This window comes from Olea europaea, unplaced genomic scaffold (assembly GCF_002742605.1).
Source record: "Olea europaea var. sylvestris unplaced genomic scaffold, O_europaea_v1 scaffold307, whole genome shotgun sequence".
NCBI classification, from domain to species: domain Eukaryota; kingdom Viridiplantae; phylum Streptophyta; class Magnoliopsida; order Lamiales; family Oleaceae; genus Olea; species Olea europaea.
The window spans coordinates 171,060-193,720 of record NW_019249416.1 but is presented as its reverse complement, the minus strand read 5'-3'; the positions used below and the strand labels follow the sequence as shown (position 1 = coordinate 193,720).

Sequence of the window (22,661 nt, the reverse complement as noted above, 5' to 3'; positions counted from 1 at the left end):
ATTCATATAGAATTTAAGGCAATTAATTAACATGTAATTCCTAGGTCTAGCAACAAGCAATGGTCACCCCAAACCTAACGTCACCTCACACGATGACTTCTAACGTGAAAAATAAATAATTAACCCACACATTTATTTTAACTGCAATAATAAAAAGCAAAGAATATGATACCGAGTAGACCACATCTGAAGGTCCGTAAATATCGAGAGAATTGAATTCACCACTTCAGGACTATCACTATTCATCCTAAAATCAAGAGCAACCACAGCAACATGAAAATAGCACCCGGCACCCAAACTTCCAAGGGCAAAATCATCCAACTTTCGCTGCATTGCCCAAAAATGAAATCCGACAACACCGCAGGGTCTGTATCGTCACCAGCAACATTTTGTCTGAAGACACCATCCCCAGATTCTTGTCGACGTGCCTTTACGTGCCACGCCGAAGTTCCCACGCGCTGGCGACCCCCCGACCTTTCTGAACCGTCTCAGTCTGCATAGTCCAATGGTGGTATCCGTTTCTCCAAATTGTTTTTGGTTTCACCAGACAGCGCCAAAACAGATCCAGCAGAAAATTGAAAAACTGGACAGTTTCTGCCTCTGATTTTCAGATCCGTTTCTGACCACTTCCAGCCCGTTTTTAGCCCCAAAAATCACATATTTATCAACAACACAAGTTCTGATACCATTTGTAGTGGAAATCTCTCTATAAATCTCAATTTCAGGCTCAGAAAATAATCAAACGAACACCGATTTACCTTGGCTCGACACGAGACTTTCGCCTTCACTTTGGACTGCTTTCTTTCTTTCTAACCCCCACAAAGGAGAAGGGTAATGGTGTTAGCAATCCACAAAGGTATGGAGAGGAAGAAAAATATATCATAATAGTTGAATCTTACTCACAACCTCACAGGCTTCCCTCCCTCTCGGTTGTCTCTCTTCTCTCAACTCTCCTCTCCATTGCTACAACACACACACCAAAATGGCTAGGAGATAAATACATATATATATGTTAGTTTAGGTCACCAAATATGGGCCAAGAGATTTCTAAGTGAGCTGACATATAACCTAAACTAATGGGTCAATTTTCAACTCTATATTAATCACTAAATGGTCTAACTAACCAAATAATCATCTAACCCAAACCCGAACCATCCAAAAGTGTAGTTCGTCTCTGAGCCGAGCCAAGTCCATGGTGTCGATAAATAATCCGACAACTATTTTAAATCATCGCCCGGATTATTGGGTATAAAAAAACCCAACATATACTATTCATGCTGCAACAGTATTGGGTGAAGATCAAGAAATTGTAGCTATTAGTTTTATGTTTCTTTCACTTGTTATATTTTGTTCTTCGACTTTGATGGTTCCAACTAACAGAAGTTACATAGAAACCAAGTACCAGGAAATGCACAGAATAACTTCCGATGAAGAAAGAATGGAAGGGGCAAAATTTACAGTGGACAGATTGAGAGTAGTAGTGAAAAAATATTGGGTAATGGCAGTAACTGGGAGCCCCGAGTTCGTATTGGCACGTTCTGTGACTTGCACTGCTTCAGGTTTGATTTGTGTGTTCATTGCTCTCTTTTTGGTAGAAGCTCATATTCAACACTTGGTTTTGTCCAAAGAAATCCCGACGAGTGGTTCGAACTATAAGTGGTCAATTAAATGGATTCTAGCTACTCAGTTTATTGGGGTTTTTGTGGGAACTATTGCCCCTGCCTTCAGATGGTTCACTGCTGCAAGCTTCAAGTGTTCGAAACTAGGCAGTAAAAGCTTTGAAAGTGAATTCAAAATCGAGAATTATTGGATTCAGAGGCCGGTGGACTGGAAAGAAAGACCATTACCTTTACAAGTTCGACACCTCAAAGGCAAAAAGCTTCTTCATGCAGCAACAAGACTAATTCTTAATCTCTGCATCGGAATACAGATTTTAATTGCTTGGGTGAGCAAACTTGTACTTCTCATTTCTGCCTCATCTTTCCACCTCATCGGTAGGTTGATGATATTTGTTGTAAATGCCTCTTGTAACAAAATAAGATCAGAATCAGGCATTGATTCGGAACTAGATCTTACCTGTTATGTCTTGCTACTTGAAGGAGAAGTACAACTGCCAAAAAAGACCATAAAAAACATCTGGAATGAGGTGGACAAGCTTATCCGGAGAGGTAAAAGACAGCAGCCCAAGAACCTAATTAAACTTCTAAGTAAATCTAACTACTTCAATGGGGTGAGAGAATTTGACAGTAATCACGTTCCAAGTTTACATTCCCCGGAGCCTTCGAATTGCTGATCTCTACCTGTGGTAACCCTTACGCGCATCGCTATTGCACTTCCCAACATCCCAAGTGAGAGGGGTAATCAGTTATTGAGATCTGTTGGTGAAGGCCTTTCCTTGTCAAAAGTAATAGAAAAAAGCTTGTATGGAAATGGAGCTCTAGTAAACATTAGAAATGCAGCAGATATAGTATGGATGGGAGTTGAATTATATCGTAAATGGCAAGATAAGGATCTCTGCAAATCGAATGCCCAAGGTAAAACCTCTAAGGAGACACTAGAAGAGCTTTCCAATGTAGCTGAAATGAGCGTTATGGAGTTCCTCAGAGACATGAACGATCTCGTCATGGCGAACCCTCTGAATTGACTGGTTAGAATTATAGCTGCAAACTCAATGTACCGAATTAGTCAAACTATTTTACTGGCCTATGACAGTTACCAAACAGATGGACTTTTTGACCATTTATCCATCATGATTGCGGATATATTGGCAGCCCGCCTTACCAATTTACCCGATGTTATAACTATGAAAAGTCATCATAATTCTATAAAGGAAAGGAAAAATTGTGTTTGTCAAGCTGCTCTACTTCTTGGTGAAACAGAAGAAATTCTTGAAATTCTTCAGCAACGTGAACTGCCAAGTCTGGATCCTGATAAAATAGCTTATATTGAAGAGTGGCAAGCTTTTTTGGAGCAAGACAACGGAAATCCAGAGATCCCCACTTCAAGTAGCGAATTACGAACGCAACAATCCAATGGAGAACATGATGCTATTGAAGTGCAGGGCTGATGTGTATCAAAGCTACATCTAGTAAGTTGTAGCAGAAAGTTTATTCCATTTTTTTCAAATATGAAAAAATTCGAACTTCGAGTATTTAGGCATCAAGTGTCTTTGTGTTTGATTCGTTTTCTGTTTTTGCATTTTTTTTCTTTTTTTTTTCCTTCCTCCCCCCCCCCCCCCCTCTTTTTGTTTAAGCATGTTAACTTGTTTCATTTAGATTGGAATTTTGCTGTAATATATTCAGCCCTACAAACTGAAATGATCGACTTTTTGTTCAAGCATCGAGCGTTAGCCTTGTCTGGTATCCAAGCATGTCTTGCAAATAAAGCATGCTTCAGTTTTGAACCAAATCAATCTTCAGGTTTCATTATTGCAGCCTATTAACCTGCTTTCTTGTAATGACCCATTTTCTTAGGATAAAATTAATATTAATCGTTATCAAAAGCTTTCTTTAAATTATACGAGTTGACATGCAATTTCGTATAAAAATTTTAAAATAAGACTAAAAAGAAATCAAACTACTATTTAATTATAAAAGAATAGACTATTGTCATTCCAATGAGTATAACTCTTAATATGTTCCATTTATTAAGAAATGTTGGCGGAACAAAAACACACTATAATGAATTCTACCAATTTTGAAAAATACATGCATGATCTTCATAATGGCATGCGGCAAATTTCGGATCTTCTTTTTATTGAATTAAGAAATCCTAATTGTTGACCTATGGTCGATTATAACCTTAAAGTCATACAAGATAAGCACTCCATTATGCCTTGCCTCTTCTACAGACCTAGTCCGAAGTGATTAGGTCCTGCCTTTAGGCTCCTTAATTGAATAATTTTCATCTGAGGCTATGCATCTCCTCTCCGCTGCAGTGCAAATTTGAAGCGTTCAATCCTCGCCCTGGCCAAGTTGCACAGAGTACACTATATAGAATGATGTGATTGCTCTAAAAGTGGCAAATCCATGCCTTTGTTTTGTTTCCATTTTAAAGAGATTTTATGAAAAAATGAATTTTAGAATAGTGATTTTTCTAGAGTATGTGTGGTTAAAAATTAATGAAATTTTTTTGTTTACTTGTAATATTATTTTATTAAAAAATGTGTAGTTAAATAAAGAGAGAGAAAAATGCATTTTGATACAAAATGGAGCCCAAACAAGAGCTATTTTAATCATAGCTTTTCAGCCTAGTATGGGTTATGGGAGTCCCTACAAATCCTTGGTTTCCTCCCTTCAAGGGCAATCCAAAAACTTGGGTAACAAAATTCTTGTAATTGCAATTGGCAATTCTCTTTTCAAATTGGCATCCATTATTTCGTCCATTGCTTCTCTCCAAAACCCAAATATATTCTTCTTCGATTGACTTGAGCATTAGAGAGTACATAGCAGTCAGAACCCTGCTAGAGCTAAGGCCTTGTGTAATCTAATGTGGTGTCCATGTGTGCAAGTAACGTACACATGGATGGAAGAGAAGCTAAGATACGTTAAGAGTTGGGTCCCGTAGATTAAGTGTTTCTTACCAGGATTCACTTGGAACATGTTTATGGCACAAAAAGCATATGAAACATCAGATCTACTACATAGCATCACACTAAAAATAGATTTTATTACCGAAGCATAAAGAATCTTATCCACGAGATCTCTCGACCTATAATTTCAAACACATCGTTCGAGAGAAATCCAATGCCTTAAGGGATAGAGCCCTCTCTTGGACTCTTCTATGCTAAATTTTCTCAACACTTTGTTAATGTACGTATATTGAAATAAGTCAAGCAATCTAGTAAATCCATCCATATAGATCTTGATTCTTGGATGTATATTGCTTCTCCTATATCCTTCATCTAGAAATTATTGGGCAACAACAATTTCATAGATTGAAGCAAGGGATATTGTTTCATATTAGTAGTATGCCATCCACATACAAAACTAAGAACACAACTTTACTCCAACTAGTTTTCTTGCATACACATGATTCGTCTTCATTTTTTGATAAAATCAAAATTTTTAATTATATCATCAAAACAAAGATTCCATCTCCTTCAAGCTTGCTTCAATCTATATATAGATATTTGAAGCTTGCATATCTTGTTAGGCTCTTTGGATTTAGAACCTTCAGGTTGTCATTTATAAGGGTTCGTGAAGACTCACGTTAAGAAACACTCTTTTGACATCCATTTGCCAAATTTCTTGATCATGGTATGTTTGCAATAATATGCTACTATCTCAAGCATAATCCAAAATTTTCTGCTCATTTCTGCCTCATGCTTTCACCATTAGATGTTACCTGCTATCGCTACTTGGAGAGCCACAAATTCCAAAAATACCCTGAAATGCACCTTGAATGTGGTGAACAAGATGACAGAGATGGGTAAAAGATAGAAGCAGAAGAACGCAATTGAACTACTACATAAATCTAACTATTTTAGTGGATGAGGGTATTTGCTAATTATTCAAGTTCCAATTATCCAATTACATTCTCAGGACCTCCTAATTGCTGATCTCTACCTGTGGTGACCCTTGCATGCATTGCAATTGACAGTGCTAATCACTTAGTGTGGAGTGTGAATGAAGGTATTTCCTTGTTGAAACTTATAGAGAAAACCCTGGGTAGAAATGGATCTTTAACTAACGTCAGAAAAGCTACAGATTCTGTATGGGCAGGACTCGAATTATATGTCTCAAGTGGCGATCGAGTGTTCAAGGTAGAACTTGTAAAGAAGCACTAAAAGAGCTTTCCAATAAAGCTGAAAGGACTGTAACGGAGTTCTTCAAGCAGAGTGGACGACATCCTCATGGAAAACCCTCTGAATTGGCCAATTAAGATTATAGCTGCTAACTAAATTAAATTTCTCATATTCTGTCCAACACATTCTTAATGGCTTATTGCCCCAATCTCTGCTTGTCCAAAACTAGAATGTTCAACGTTAGTCTGTTTGAAAGGTTAACCATCTACGCTATCCACAGAGAAATATGCTTTCATCCACTGACGACTTGTAGCAATTCCTCCTACGTGGCAAGTTTTTCCCTAGGTTTGTTTTTCAAATTTCCGCGCTTTTTCTCTTCAACATCATTTTTTTCCCCATCATCAAATTGGACAACTCTGATATTCCTACCTTCCAACAACTGAAGGAGTCATTCTCACTCAGGCTTTGCTGAGTTAGATGTTAGTACTCCTTTCCCAATGTCCTAAGAAATGCTCGCAACCTGTGTTGCGGAAGCTCTCTCAAAAGTTCTTCAAACGGTGGTTTTCCATGCTCAGTCCAACGTACCTTTCTCTACCAACAACCAATCCAAACAGCTCCAAACCACAACCAATTGATTCACCTTGGTTGCTATTCAATCTTACCCACGTAGGACAAGAAAGGATGATGATTTATCGCCACAAAGACTAAGAGAAGACACCACAAAGGTATACTATGAAAGAACCACCAATTGCACACGTATACCAGCATTCTGGACACCTTTTTCTCACACAAAGGGGGGGTAGCCGGGATTCACTATTTCTTCTCTCAAAATCACACACTCATCATATGAAAGTGGCTAGGGTTATAGCCAAATATATACTCTAGGGTTAGGCTTTAAGTTGGACCATTAAAGGGGTAAACGGGCCAAGATTCAAGATATCCATAAGGAATACAATTGGGTCGGGTGTAGCTCATGGATTGGTTGTTGGACTTATTTCATTCATCGGTCTATGCCTATGAAATAATAAAGCTCGGGATTTATTGGGTGTCAAAAACCCAACAAATCTCCACCTTGATGCCCAATAAATCTGCAAGCAATCAAAACACACAGTTAACACTTGCATAATCAAGGTAGCCAATAAAATTGGATCACAAACCTTACCTCGTGTTTCCAACTTGAAACTCATACCATACCTGCTCCATGTACTCACTAGAGCTAAGGTCAAAAACACCCAAGTAGAAACAAATATTTAACAGTAAACAATCAAGAGCAAATACACATGCGATGACGATATACTATAGGATAACACACACAGATCTTTTCAGAAACACGTTCACATAGAACCATAGATTAACACCAAGTCAATCAAACCACGGTCAACCACGTATGCAACACATGCATAAATGACCCTAAGAAAAGATCTCACCATACTTATCCTATTCCATTCCGTGTTACTCACACCTCGAGAACACATATCTCCTCTCATCGCCCACCACGCTCACTAGACAGATCACTCAACTTATGTCTAACTGGTAAGTCACAATAGATCCTAAGTCTGCGGGACAATCCTCTATCTCCACATCACTTCTCCCAACCTACGTGGATAATGGGTCTCCACCTAATAGAAGTGATAGAAGTGCCTCTCTCACACTCCACCTGATCAGGGTCTCTTTCCAGATAAAGGATCCTAGACATTTGATCACATCTCCACTCGTGATCCAAATGTCACACTCCACATCCCTGGTACAAACCACCATGTACCCCTAGGCATCTATACTCCACCTCACCAAAAGACACACAACATACTGCTAATACATCCTAACCCACTATGCATGCAAGCAATTACACCAAGTAATCCTAATGTCTCAAATTCATGCAAATGCACATATCAAAGACATTGAGATGTAGCAAATAATCACGCAACAAAATTTAGACAATCACACACATGCAGAAAATGATCACACATAGATGCATATGCAGTGACTAGGTTTACGCTTAATAAACCTCACTGGGTCATAACTCGACCCCTCAACCAAATTTGTCTCACCTCTCATCTTTCCTTTCAGCTTATCTTTCTTTTTGGGACAGTCCCTAATAAAGCGTCCAGACTTACCACAACTGTAACACCTTCTACCACTAGACTTGTCTCGTCTCTTGCCCTTCTTCTTACTACCCTCATCACTCGAGTCACTACCGTCTTGAGTTCTACCCAAATTCATTTGCTTAAACTTCATCCTACTCCTCATCATATGTAACTCGTCACTCCTCTTATCCTCTTTTTCAGCCTTAATCTCCATATCCTTACTCCTAAGTGAGTCTATGACAATCTCGGGTGTTAAGGTGTCCCTACCATACTTAATTGCATTCTTAACTTCCCTATATGAATCAGGCATGGAATTAAGCAGGATAATAGTCTTATACGTTTCAGATGCCTCTTCATTACAATTAACGATGTCTTGAACTAACTTGTTAAAGACATTCAGATTATCATCAAGATCCTTTGAAGGATCCATTTTAAAGCTGAAAAATCGTTCAAGCAAGTATAATTTATTAGGAGTTAACTTAAGCAAATATAAGTCCTCCAACTTTTCCCAAAATTGTTTTGTAGAATCCAGTTTTTCTACTTTTCTCAAAACAGTATCAGACATGTGTAAAATAATTGAAGTGTATGCAAGTTCATCATACTCTTCTTTTTGTACTTCTGTTAAATTTGTAGGAAATTTGCCATCTATGGCCTTTGAAACTTTTTGTTGGACCAAAATACCTTTCATCTTTTGTTGCCAAATTGAAAAATCCCCTTTCCTATTAAAAATTCCAACTTCAAAGCGTGAAGACATTTTTGAAAAACTAGAACAACCAAAAGCACAGATAGATCACACAAAGTTATCCTACGATCGCAATAAACACCGTTCTAGATTTCCAGGGTTTCGTAAGATTCACGATCTTAGATCAAGGGAATGTTCGAACGGTCAAGTCCAAGTGTTCTAACAGGAAAATCAATACAACACGAAGGTATGTAAACAAAAGTTCGAATTTCCACGCAACAAGTCTCACACAGTGACTATATAACAGGTAAAGCACAAAATCAACTACCAACTTGCAATCAAAACTCAACACTTCAAAAAACAAAACAAATAATTCCTAAATTTTCTAGCACAAGCAATGGTTTCCAAACAATGACAACCCCCAATCCTAACGATCACCCCATACGATGATCTGCTAATACTGAAATTTAAACTAAGTTAAGTCAATATACCAGAGCGGACCTATCTGAGTCCGTAAATTATGAGAGTTGCGAATTTATCAATTTAGGACCACCACTATTCATCCTAAAGTCTCTGGAAACTGCAGCAACCCAAAAATCACAATCGAGTCCCGAATGCCCGAAGAACAACGTTGTCCAGATTCTTCTGCGTACCCTGAAACAGAAAACTTTCAACATGAAAAATGTCAGAAATAATATAAGAAAAAAACTGCCTGAAGGGACCGTCGCCAAAAAATCCTTCACGCGCCCGCACGCGCCGTTTCTTCCCTTTGCGCGTGGTCCTCACGCGCCACCACACGCGCCGCATTCGACTGACACGCGCCGGCCTGCAGGGTTTGCCTCCTCCTGCACGTCACGCCAGTGGTCTCCATTTCTTCAAACTCCTTTTGGATTGATCAGAAAATGCAAAAAACGGAGACTGATTTTAACAGTTTTTGGACAACTTCTTCGATCTGATTTCTGCTGCGTTTCTGTTGATTTTCTTGACGATTTCTGGTAGATTTCACGAGCCAAAACCTTCACCTTGAAGCTCTAATACCAATTGTTGCGGAAGCTCTCTCAAAAGTCTTCAAACGGTGGTTTTCTAGGCTCAGTCCAACGTACCTTTCTCTACCAACAACCAATCCAAACGGCTCCAAACCACAACCAATTGATTCTCCTTGGTTGCTATTCAATTTTACCCACGTAGGATAAGAAAGGATGATGATTTATCGCCACAAAGGCTAAGAGAAGATGCCACAAAGGTATACTATGAAAGAACCACCAATTGCACACGTTATACCAACGTTCTGGACACTTCTGGACACCTTTTTCTCACACAAAAGTGGGGCAACCGGGATTCACTATTTCTTCTCTCAAAATCACACACTCATCATATGAAAGTGGCTAGGGTTATAGCCAAATATATACTCTAGGGTTAGGCTCTAAGTTGGGCCATTAAAGGGGTAAACGGGCCAAGATTCAAGCCATCCATAAGGAATACAATTGGACCGGGTGTAGCTCATGGACTTGGTTGTTGGACTTATTTTATTCATCGGCCTATGCCTATGAAATAATATTAACCCATGTTAACATCATAGCCCGGGATTTATTGGGTATCAAAAACCAAACAACCTGCTCATGGTTTTTGGGTGATCAGCAGAATTAGTTAGCAAACATTTAACACCATCCCAGATTATCATTAAATGATAAAATTGAGTAAGATTCACTGATGATGACCATGGATAAGAGAACAACGTGGAATGAGAAGTACACTCACAGTTTCTTCAGCACAATAAAGGTTGGTGGCAATGATGCTAGTCGATCCTTTCTTCAACCACCAACACACATATAAGCAAATCTCATATTATGGAAGATCTTTGGAAGAATTGGCCAAGACTAGACCTCCGAAATTTGGAACAATTCCTGAAAAAAAAACCAAGATAAAGACGAAGATATGAAGGAATCACATTTCTTTGCAGTTGAAAAATCAGAGCTTGAAAATTATGACTCCTGGCAGAAATTTTTGAAGCACGGGATAAACTATCGTACAAGAATGAAGTTAAGACTTCTCTAATTTTCAAATCTGCTAAATTACATACTTGTATGGCCTGGCTTTTGAGTTGGGATTAGATAACAACCACATAAATTGAGTAAAAATGAAGCATAAACCTATATTACAATACCATTTTTTCGATGTACCTTTGTAATGATCAAATGGTAAACTGTCAATAGCTACTGAATTATAACTAATGCTCTTCAGCACTAACCTGCAAGCAACAAGAGCACTCACTAAAAATAAAAATCTAACTAATAATTGTATGTAGTAAAGAAGTCCACTTCCCATTCCCATCTGTAAACCTTCCTCTCTTTATATTTTTTTGATGTTATACTTTTCTCTGAAAATCTAATAGTAGTAGAAAATATAATGGTCAATGCATCCCCAAAGCCCTATACGATACATTACAATAGCGAGCATTTCACAATTTCACTTCAAGAAAATACTCGTGCATCATATCACACAGCGTCAACTGAATTTTAGCATATGCAAGTAAAATCATAAACCATAGAGGAAAACAGAGATAGAATACAACTTCATGGGACGTTTACACTCATAAGTTGAGCTCCAGGGCATTTACCCACATGATATGTCTTCAAATACTCCTGTACCAACTGCAATTTTTTTTCCCAGATCATCTCCTGTAAAAAAGAGCATAGGTAAACCAGGAATTTATAACAGTTTCAAAAACCTGAATTTTGTTTACTTACACACCAGCCCACAAGTTGGAATCACGGAAGAACATATATTCCATTAATAGTGACATTATTGACAAAGAAAAAAAAATGAAGGCATAAAACTTTTGGTGTCATGTATAAACAGTAACTTTAGAACACTTAAAAATTCTTTTTGAGTGGCAAAAAATATAATCTCTCTGTGTTTTAATATACGCAGTCATTGCACACAATACTTGTGAGCATACTCTAATTTGGCGCATAGCACAAGTCTGGTGCAACGATGCATAAAATAAAATTTGTAGAAAGTTGCTACAAACTTCAAGAACTTGTCTCATTTCAAATTTTTACTCCACAAAGAGAATTAGGAAAAAACTCTCTACACGATAAAATGTAAAATATTAAGTTACTTTGAGAAAATTGCAAAAGATCTTCAACCTCAATGGAATTTCTACTCCCATAACAAAATTGAAAAGCATAAACTTTCAAAAGATTCTGCCTCTTAAGTGTACAAATGCTGAAGAGGCAAAAAAAAAAAAAAGACAACATATACAAATCGAAAAATTGGGAAAACAACTGAGTGAAGGAACAAAACATATACACATAAGAGAGAAAAAAAGAAACATGCAATCTCCTATTTTCCAGACCAAACTCTTATTTGATTCCGATCATATAATGTTGATCAGCTACATTTTAACCCTACACCCACCGGCCTCCTCACACGGTTCCCCATTAATGATAGTGCGTCATTTCTATTCGCGGTTGGAGATGTTTCAAAGGTTGTTTTCTTCATGACCGGGAAGACGAAGAAAAATGTATTAAACTTACAAATGACCTTGTGCTTTCTGATTCGTTTCAACTTTAAAGAGGCGTGCTTTGCCTTAACCACTATTTGTTAGATGTGGTTTCAGAACTCTCAAGATAGAACGAGAAGTGCTTCTTGTTGAATGTCAAGTAAGAGATATAGATAATGAGTCATAAACTTAATTTAAAGCCAAATTTTGAAAAGCTTCAAATATAATATGCTTTCATGTGGTTTTATCAGAAAACATTGTAAATGAACTCTAAATGCATAAAAACGTTCCTAAGGTCTCTCATCACCCAATTCAACGAGTTGAATAATCATGAAAATATTGTATAGGATTTAAGAAATTAGAAAATATCCATTTTTTGCATACTTTAACAGCAAAATTTTGATGCTGGCTATAGCTCGAATAATAAGCTCACATGCTACAATGTGCAAGAAATGATGAATAAAGCATAAAAGAAAAAGAAGCACTATTATTTTTACAAACCTTTTCAACAGAAATTATTATGAAGGAAATTTACCTCGGAGAGTTTTCTCCTCAAGGCGTAACCAGCTACATTCCCACTTCTATCATCTGACTCTATAAACCTATTTCGTTTACGAAAGAAGACTAAGTGCAATTCACGTTGACTTGGAAGAGGAAGAGAAGGTCCTGATAAGGCTGCCTTCGAAATCACCTCATAAACTCTCCTTCAGAACCTATAGTTCTTCATCTCTACCTTGTCATAAACCAAAAAAATTAAAAATAAACCATCTCCAAGTATAAAGTGAAAATGTATAAATCGAATATAAAACTAGAGCAAAAAGGCTATAGAATTAACTATGAAATAAAATGCACACAAGTTATTGTAGATAAAATTTACCTCATCTGCTGGGGGTTGTAACTAAATCAGCTTGCTTAACATGAATCGATAAGTCTTTAATCCCTGAAAAAGATTCCAGTTTACTAGTTGAACTACGCTTTTCAGAAACATCATACATATCATTTATGATATAGGCTATTGATAAGTGCATTTTTATTCACTAATATGACTAAAAAACATGACTAAATTACGAGCAAAGTGTTTGAATTGTGACTTAAATTCGTTTAATTCTTGCATTGTAGGTTTTATTGATGGACATGGTGGAATTCACAAGAAAAAAGGAGCGAAAAAAACCAAAACGAAGCAAAGTAAAAGATCAGGAATTGAAATGCAAATATCCAAAAGTTGAACCGAAGGAGTAATCGAAGGTTTGATCGAGCCAAGTACCAACTGGAGGTTAATTTTAGTCAATGGAATGAGAAGAAGGAAGAAACGAGGCCAAAATCGAAGAGATAAAAGTTCAAGGACTAAAATAAATACCTTCAAAAATGTGCTCTATGTGACTGCATGTGTTATACCTATGCGGTCGTGAACATGGCTATCGAAATTGAAAATCCCAAAATCTTGATACCTATGTGGTCGCATAGGTTATACCTATATGGCCGCAAAGGCAAAATTCGAGGATCGATGCTTCAATTTCCTATTTACGCTAAAACTCTTTTGGAACTCGATGGAGACGCGATGTAAAAGCCTAGACTCGTAAGAATTAGGGCTAGGACACATTGGAGGAGAATAAAACACATCTTGGAGACAAATTTGAGGGAGATTTACAAAGGATTTCAAAAAGAACATCAAGATTTCACGCGTATCTATAATCCGGTGATGTTTTATCTTCTAGAATTCATGTATTCTTTTATGTTCTCCATGATAGGCTAGATTTTCTTGTATTAGAAGATCAATAAACTATATAATGTAATCTTTGGATTTTAATTTTTGCAATTTGACAATGAAATGCGTATTCGATTATTTGAATGGTTTATATGCTTTAATTTATTCCATAATTAAGTGCACGTAATTATGTGATATGTAGTGTTTTATTTCTTGCATTTGAGAGAAGCGAAATAGATTTGACAAGGTATGAATCATCATAGGGTCTGATAAGGGATAGAAATATACATTTATACTTTGCGTGAATCGTTAATTGCTCATAAAACTACATGCATTCTTATGTATATGCATCCGTCATAGAGATAAAGGGTGGTGGTAAATAAGAATAGGTTTGATATTGCTCGAGAGAGTGTGTTGGATAGATTTAGGAGCATTAATTCTTCAATAATCCAATCGTGTCGTCAAATTGTAAAATTAGGGTTTTTAAGTGATCATTACATAGAAATTCATGATCCTAGTGCGTTTAATTCTTATTGAATAAAGTCAACTTGCGTTACAATCATCACATTGCATCTAAATTCGTTTAGATAGATTGTTTTCCATTTTCAAATCATCCAAAAAACATTCTAGTCAAATTAGTATTTTCCATAATTAGGGTTTGCTAAATTAGGGGTTTCTTAGGTTAAAACTTTAAATTTGATAAATTCATTTCGATTAAGGCTAAGGTAGATAAAGTTGAACTATTCGATCTCTGTGGGATAATTTTCGGAACTTAATATTCAATTTTATTACTTTTTAACGAACTGTACACTTACGACAGTTCAAAATCGAAAGAAATAATTTCGTGAGCAGTTATACACTATAATGCCAACAAAGAACTACGTCATATTTCTAGTAGTATAAGAAAAACTTGTTTAATTATGCCAATAGTCACTGAACTTTGCAAAGGATTTTCAAGGGGTCACTGAACTTTAAAAATCACCTAAATGGTCACTGAACTATGCAGAAGGTTTCACAGAGGTCATTGAACTTTAAAAATCACCTAAATGGTCACTGAACTTTGTAAAAAGTTTTCCATAAGTCACTGAACTTTCCAACCACTAAACCACCTTAGAGCCACCAATTATGGACCACCAAAATCCATCCTCCGGCCACGTTGGTCGCCGGACCGACATACCACCGTGAAACCCTCGCTTCCCTCTTTGTAACCCACCCAGGCTCCGGCTATAACACCAACCGATTCGATCGAAAATTCAAGCCAAAATGGGATGATCAAGCACAAAAAATAGCCGGAAGTGTTAGAGTCACCACTTTTGGACCATCAAAACTCTACCCTTCGGCCACCTTGGCCGTCGGACCGACATACCATTTTGAAGCCCTTATTTCCCTCTTCGCAACCCACCAAAGCTCCAGCCATAACACCAACCGATGCGGCCGAAAATCCAAGCTAAAATGAGCAGCCTGGAACATTAAAAAATGAAGATTCCGGCCATTTTTTGTGCTTCCGACTGCCCATTTTAGCTTGAGTTTCCAACCACATCGGTTGGTGTTATGGCTGAAGCTTAGCTAGGTTGCAAAGAGGGAAGTGAGGGCTTCAAGGTGGTATGTCAGTCAGGTGGCCAAGGTGGCCGGAAGGTGGAGTTTTGGTGGTCCAAAAGTGGTGACTCTAACACTTCCGGCCATTTTTGTGCTTGGTCATCCCATTTTAGCTTGAATTTTCGACCAAATCGGTTGGTGTTAGCCGTACCTTGGGTGGGTTGTGAAAAGGAAAGCAAGGGCTTCAAGGTGGTACGTTAGTCCGACGGCTAAGGTGGTCGGAGGGTGGATTTTGGTGGTCATAATTGGTGGCTCTAAGGTGGTTTAGGGATTGGAAAGTTCAGTGACTTTTGGGAAACTTTTTGCAAAGTTCGATGACCATTTAGGTGATTTTTAAAGTTTAGTGACCCCTTAGAAACCTTTTGCAAAATTCAGTGACTATCGGCGTAATTAACCCGAAAAACTTCAATAAAAAATTTCAGAGTTCCATGAGGTCCCTTTCACTTGAGTGATATGATTCCAAATCTTAGACAAATGCAAATAGATGGCATTACAAATTTCTCCTTCATACCCACTCCAACTCCAACACAACCACAAACCTATTACAAAACATGAATACACTCCATATGACTTTTAATTGAAGTACGGGAAAAGGTTAAATGGTCAGGTCATAGTGATTTAATCCATACAGTTTTATATTGAATTAAGGCATGAATACCAAAATAAAATTAGTACATAAACCACTTGTTGCATTTGGACGTGGATTTTGTCTTTTTGTACTGAACAATATACGGATAAGGAGTACAAAATTAAGGCAAAAAATAAAGGACATTAGTGAAATTATGAAAAGATATAGTATATATTAATGTCAATACTAGAAATAGGTAAAGGTAAATAAATTACCAAGAACTTCACGTATTTCTTTTGTAGTACACGCTGCTTGTACTGGTCCACGTCTTCCAACTAAATAAACTTTTCTGCAATTATTTTCGTTCTCTCAAGTACAACTCCAATAATTATGCTAAAATATGTTTGAATGATACGACAAGGCAGAAGTCAAACCTTATAGAGCTCTCTTCTAAAGCAGCCAATGCATGACTAGCTATATCAGTTCTTGCCAATTCCATTGTTAGCCGTAAAAGCATTCAAGCGACATCAAGAGCCACATTACCCTAATAGCAAGTACAGGTTATGGTCAAGGAGATAGCAAATTCTTTATCTATGAAGTTCCTGAGAATAGAAAATTCCTTTTGTTGTATCCAGAAACATATGCTCTTATCCAAAATGAAAAATGCCTTGGACTACAAACGTGTTTCTGGTTACCATAAAGGGGTAAGAAGTCCAATACCCTCGCATGGGATGGAAAGTTACTTTGAAATTTTTATTCCACACAAATTGGATGGTGTCATAAAACTAAGATGATTTTTTGTTTAAGTATATTAGTTAGCATCATGATAACAGGAAACATATTTTTTGTAAATATAATCAATCTTATGAGAACTCGAGTAGGTTTCAAAAATCCAATTTTCTTTTAAAATGCTACGTTCTATTAATTTATATCTGATAAAGGTTCAAGTCTCTTCACAGATTACCCATCTAACTAGTTTCTTTTAAACCCTACTCAAGTAAGCAGATTCATCCTCAGACAATCACATTCAGAAAAATAAGATCGTTGATCATAAGCTATTGACCAACACATTTATCGATAATAGAAACTTCACAGTTAAAAAAGGGCATTGGTAATCTGTCAACTATATTAACTTCTATTCCTTTATGTGCCTTCAAAATCTATACAATCCAAAGTATAGAGGGACAACCATGATTTCGAGTACAAAGGGGTCTTCTTCTAAAACCCTTTCCCTATTCGTTTGTCCTTTCTCCTAAACAGTGTATCATCTATCTTTTGGATCATGATTTCGTAGATCCTCCACTCCAGGTCTACTATGGGCTGTCAGGGCTGCAAAACTATCTTCTTTGGAGTCCTCGAGTCCGTCGTTGTGGGTTGGATGACAAGTGGGGCCTCTTAGTTTGGTGGCGGGAACGTGGCTCTCTATGCTTGATTCTGCAAGAGGGTCATCGTTGTTATCAACTAAGCCTCCAAATCGCTCAATTAGCTTTGCGTTACATACATAGGCAGTGGTGCTGGGTCAGGACCCCTCGCAACTAACTTCGACTCTGTCTTTACCTCATTCCCCATCAAACGCGTATCACTTCTTGACATAACTTTTCTGTTCGGTGGAGTTTCCCACAGATGCTGCCAATGAAATAGTTGTGAAATAATACCTTCATGCCCCTAGCTACGTACGGTGCTTCTACTATTCAAATAAGAAGTGTTTCCTTAAAAAATGAGGGCAGAGCTTTCTCCTTCGTTTTTCCTCCGGCGTGAGAATTAGTATTGAATAAAGAAAATTAAATAAAGTATTCAAATAGTCAAAGTTCTTCTAAGAGATACCTATTTTGCCTTGGGTGTATATATAGGTGCCTGAAGCCACGTGAATTCTGGACGGTTACGATGCCACGTGTCTCGCGTACTTCTTTAACTACCCTATGTTCTAAGTGGGGGCATCCAACTATCTAGCAGTTGGTTGCATCCATGACAGCTGCTCAACAATCTCTATCCAATTTATTGATATTTTATGGCTAAGTGTTGGGTTGGCCGCATGGTGATAGATGATCCCATGGGGTCGACGGTCCAGTATAGATGTAAAGTGCTTATGTGGTTGACAGACCAGCATTGATGTAGAGTACTAATGGGGATCGTCGATCAGGTATGGACGTAGAGTGCTCATAGGTTTGACGGTCGGGCACTAATGTAGAGTGCTAATGGTGGTTACCTATCGGGCAAGGACATAGAGGGCTCATGGAGGTCGACGGCCTAGCATAGACATAGAATGTTCATGGGGATCGACGGTCGGGCATGGATGTAGAGTGCTCATGGGGTCGATGGTCGGGCATGGAAGTAGAGCGCCTCATAGTGATTAACAACCAGACATGAATGTAGAGCATCTATTGAGTAGCTTTCACCTTGTTGGTCATCATAGACAATTATTAATGTCATCCAATGTCACTAGCCACTCTATCGCTTATTGATATTTATCGATAAGGGGTAGCATCTTCATCACTCCACGCATTTTATTCTTGTCTACTCATCTCTTATCGATAGTTGGTATTATATAATTGGATTGAATAGTCCAAGTGGCATAATGTGGTGTCAATATTGCACAGATGACATCCCATGAGTGGATTTGGGTTTTAGGAGGAAGTTCTCCCCCCCCCCCCAATGAATTCAAAGTCATTGTTTATATAGAAAGGTGAGTTCTCCATTCCCATTCATTCCTCTTTCCATCAATCTTCTTGCTCATTCAATAGTCAAAGTAACACTCTTTTCTATCTCCCTTTAATTTGGGTTTTTAATCTTACTTTTCTGCAGATCATGTATAGAACCATCATTTCTTCTTTCTCCAACAAGAGCGAGAATGAGGGAGTGAGAGTATCCATCAGTCAACGATTGACCGGCGCCGGGCCATCGACTAGTTGACCAACATGGATGGTCGATGGGTGACCAACATAGATGGTCGTCCGTGTCAGTTGATCATTGACCAGCCAAGAGGTTGGTGACTCTTGGTTGGTTGAGCATCGACCAACCGATTTGAAGGCATAAATTGAAAATTTTTAGATTTTCTATATAGTTTAATGATTCGGGTGATGACTTTCTATTATCTTCTTTGTAATTCATACATTAATACACAAGGTTAAAATCCTTTGTATTAGATAGATGAAAAAACTCTTTGATTCTTAATTTTTAATTTGAGACTTTGTATTTTTATTTTAATTCTTGCATTGTGATTCCATTAATATGTATAATTATGTTGTTTTAATGTTTGCGCAATATTATGACAATAAGTTTCTTATTCGTAGTATTGAAAAATTCATGATAAGTAGAACACTGTTTATGGAATACATGGACAATAAATATTAGGAATATTATTTATGGCTTGTACGATCATGTGTAATAATCCTAAACGTCAATGCATATTTGCCATTTAAATTCGGACTAGGAATATGATCGTCTCATGGTAATCGTAGGTTTATTATATCTTGAAAAAGAATAATAAATAAAATTAAAATTATCGATTATCACAACTGCATAAATTAAGTTAATTATCATTGATTAAGAATTAGAACTAAGAATTGATGAGTGGAGTCAAAATCTAATACATTCCTCCACATTTGACTCTTAAACCAATTGTTATTAATTTTACAAGTTTTTGTTATAAAACCTAGTTAGTAACCAACCAAGAATCTTTTGTTACAATTACGAATTTAAATATATCAAATATGCTAGAATTGAGCCTTCTTCAGTATAGGACGATAACTCTCATTACAATTATTACTTGTACAACGAACATATACAGTTGTTGGATTTCGGTCGAATAGAGTGTATTTCATCGTGAACCGTCTCTTGATACCTTCTTATTGACAGAAATTTATCAAATTCATCACCAGTATATTCTTCTCCATTGTCAATCCTCATACACATGACACTTTTTCAGATTCAAGCTCCACATGTGCTTTGAATATTTTGAAGACTACAAGCATGTCTGCTTTTCTTTTAATTGGGTACACCCACATCTCCTAGAGTAATCATCAATGAAAGATACAAAGTATCCTGCACCTCCTAGGCATATACCAGTGCTGGCCAAACATCGGAATGAACTAGCTTTAGGATAGCTTTACTTCCAACAGTAGAACTGCTGAATTTCAATCTGTTCTTCTTACTAGTAACACAATGCTCACAAAATGGTAATGATACCTTTTTAAGCTTTGGAAGAAGCTTTTCTTTAGAGAAAATTTTCAATCCACATTCTAACATGTGGCTAAGCTTGTGATATCACATCGTCGTTAATTCTTCTATTGAATTTGTCGATGCAACATATACTTCTCCTTCTCGTAGTGTCTCTCCTTTAAGCATATACAAATTTGCGGCTATCTTTTAAGCTTGCATTACCAGAAGTGTGCCTTTGACAATTTTCATGATCCTATCTTGTAAATAGGTTTTGCAGTCAATGCTATCTGTTGCCCTAAAGACAATAGATTTTTCTTCAGGCCTTTTACATGTTGTAATTCCTGGATGATGTGAATTGTAACATCATACATTTTCAATTTGATGGTACTAATATCAACGATCTCCAAGGCATGGTTATTCTCCATTAACATAAATCATCCTAAGATAAGTTCATACCGATGGAACCATTTCATCCTTAGTGATACGTACTATGTAGCTCTTAAGTCCGTAAGCCAAACATCATAATACTATTTTTTGCTTTCAACAACTGATCGTTGTATAAAATTTCACCATCATTTGAGGTGCTCACTACTCAAGCTTGAGTTCTTGACGTCTCGGGACCTTTTTGTTTGACTTTTTCATTATTTTTTAGAATCCAACAATCCCTTTTTAAGTGCTCTTTTTTACCACGTTAATGACATTTGTTATTTTTCTTACTTTTTGGATTTTTATATACTCTGATTATGACTCCCAATGGAGCCACGTTCCGTTGATCTGTCTCTCATCATCATCAAAGCTCCGCCTAATGTAAACTTGTCAATTTGTCTTCTTTGTTCTTGGTCCAACCTTCTTCAAGAACCACAGTTGGAACATCATCAAAGACTACACTTTCAAGGTTGTTGGTTAAGTTGATGATAGGTTGATCATATGAATCTGGTAGACTTTGAAGTAAGATCTCATTACGTTCATCTACATCTTTACTATGCCCCATTGATGTGAGCTGTGAAAATAAAGTGTTAAGGGTGTTGATGTGGTTGATTATTGTAGTTGATTATACCATCTGATGATTTGGTGTCGTACAGCTTTATCAGTATATCCTATATCTCTTTGGCTGTCTTCTTCTTCATCATACTTGACTTGACAGTACTCTATTGGCTAGTGCTAGGTGAGATAACCGATTGCATTGCCAACCATCTCATTCTACTTTCCATCGTTAGTAACTGTGCGGAATTTCGTCCAATTGTCGCCAAGTAGTTATCTTTTCTCAAAACTACTTTTATTCTCATTTTCCACAATGAGAAATTATTTTTATTGAACTTTTCAATCTCATACTTTGTAGCAATTTTGTTCACGATCAAAATAGTACCATGAATGTAAATAGTGAACGATCCTGTACTAAACCTGATTCTGATAGTACTGTTAAGAGAACATGGGTCATGTTTGGCTTTGATGAAAATGGAATGGAGAAAAATGCAATTAAAAATGAATACAAATATTTACGTGGTTCACTCAATTTAGGCTACGTCCACGGGAAAACATAGAAGAATTTCACTATAGTAGGAGAATTAAAATAATACTATCTAAATACAAGGTGATAACAACAATTAATCTCTATTGTAATATGAAAAATTAAATAAAAAATGCTCAAAAGATAACATTATTTTCTCTCTTTAATTTTATCTATTTTTCTATTATTTTTCTCTACGAATAGTATCATTCAAAGATTACAAATTCTCTGAGAATGAAATTTCACTCGGAGATAGGATACATCTTTCTACATCAATCATCCCTCATTTTTTTTTTTTTTTTTTTTTTTTTTTTTTTTTTTTTTTTTTTTTTTTTTTTTTTTTAAACAAAGAGAGGAGGGGGGCATGGACCTGACCTCCAGCGAATGTAAATTGTAACAAATATCTGAAGATAAAATGCAATCACAGTAAACAAGACACGAACAAAAAATAATGAAAGGTACTTAAGGGTATTCCCGAGGGTAAATCTTCGGGTGGTAGTACATAGACATTGATCGGGTCATGCGTCTGGTTTGAAACATTTCCGGATCATAGTAGTCTGCGATGTCTGGCTCGCTCGTTGGAGAGGGGTCTCGCCTGCGTGTAGGAGCCTGCTTTGTTGATAAGTACTGTTCAGATGGTGGTGCACTGAATGTCGGGCGAAAAGCGGGTGCATCTGATCTCATTGTACTAGTCGTAGGTGCGTCTAATCTCATGGTGTTCTGTGCTACGACATCTAAATCGTGGGAGATTGACTTGCTTGCTGTAGGGACATCGTCCTCTGCATTTTGCATGCAGTTTCCAAGGCCCATGCCATCCATATCTCTCTGTATATGTTCTTTCACCTTATTGTGTGTAGGAGCTGTGATAGAAGGACTAGGTAAAGGTGTATGCGTAGGAGTCTTACTTACAGAAGGTCCCTCTCCAAAGAGCTTAAAAACCAAGTCCTCAATAGCAAATCTCATGGTAGATCCAACTTTCATTCCATGGTCCTTCTTAAAGTGATCAATCAACATATGCTTGACACCATGTCGCTCTGAGCTGATCTCAGCCAACAACCCCTGTGCAAGAGTGGTTTGAGGAACTGTCCCGGTACCTGATCCCTGCGCTGA

The 22,661-nt window shown here is 37.2% G+C and overlaps 1 pseudogene; it reads right to left on the bottom strand.

The window, feature by feature from the left end:
• Positions 1 to 5,830: 5,830 nt before the first annotated feature.
• Positions 5,831 to 21,035, bottom strand: LOC111384992 (annotated as a pseudogene).
• Between the last annotated feature and the right edge of the window lie 1,626 nt (positions 21,036 to 22,661).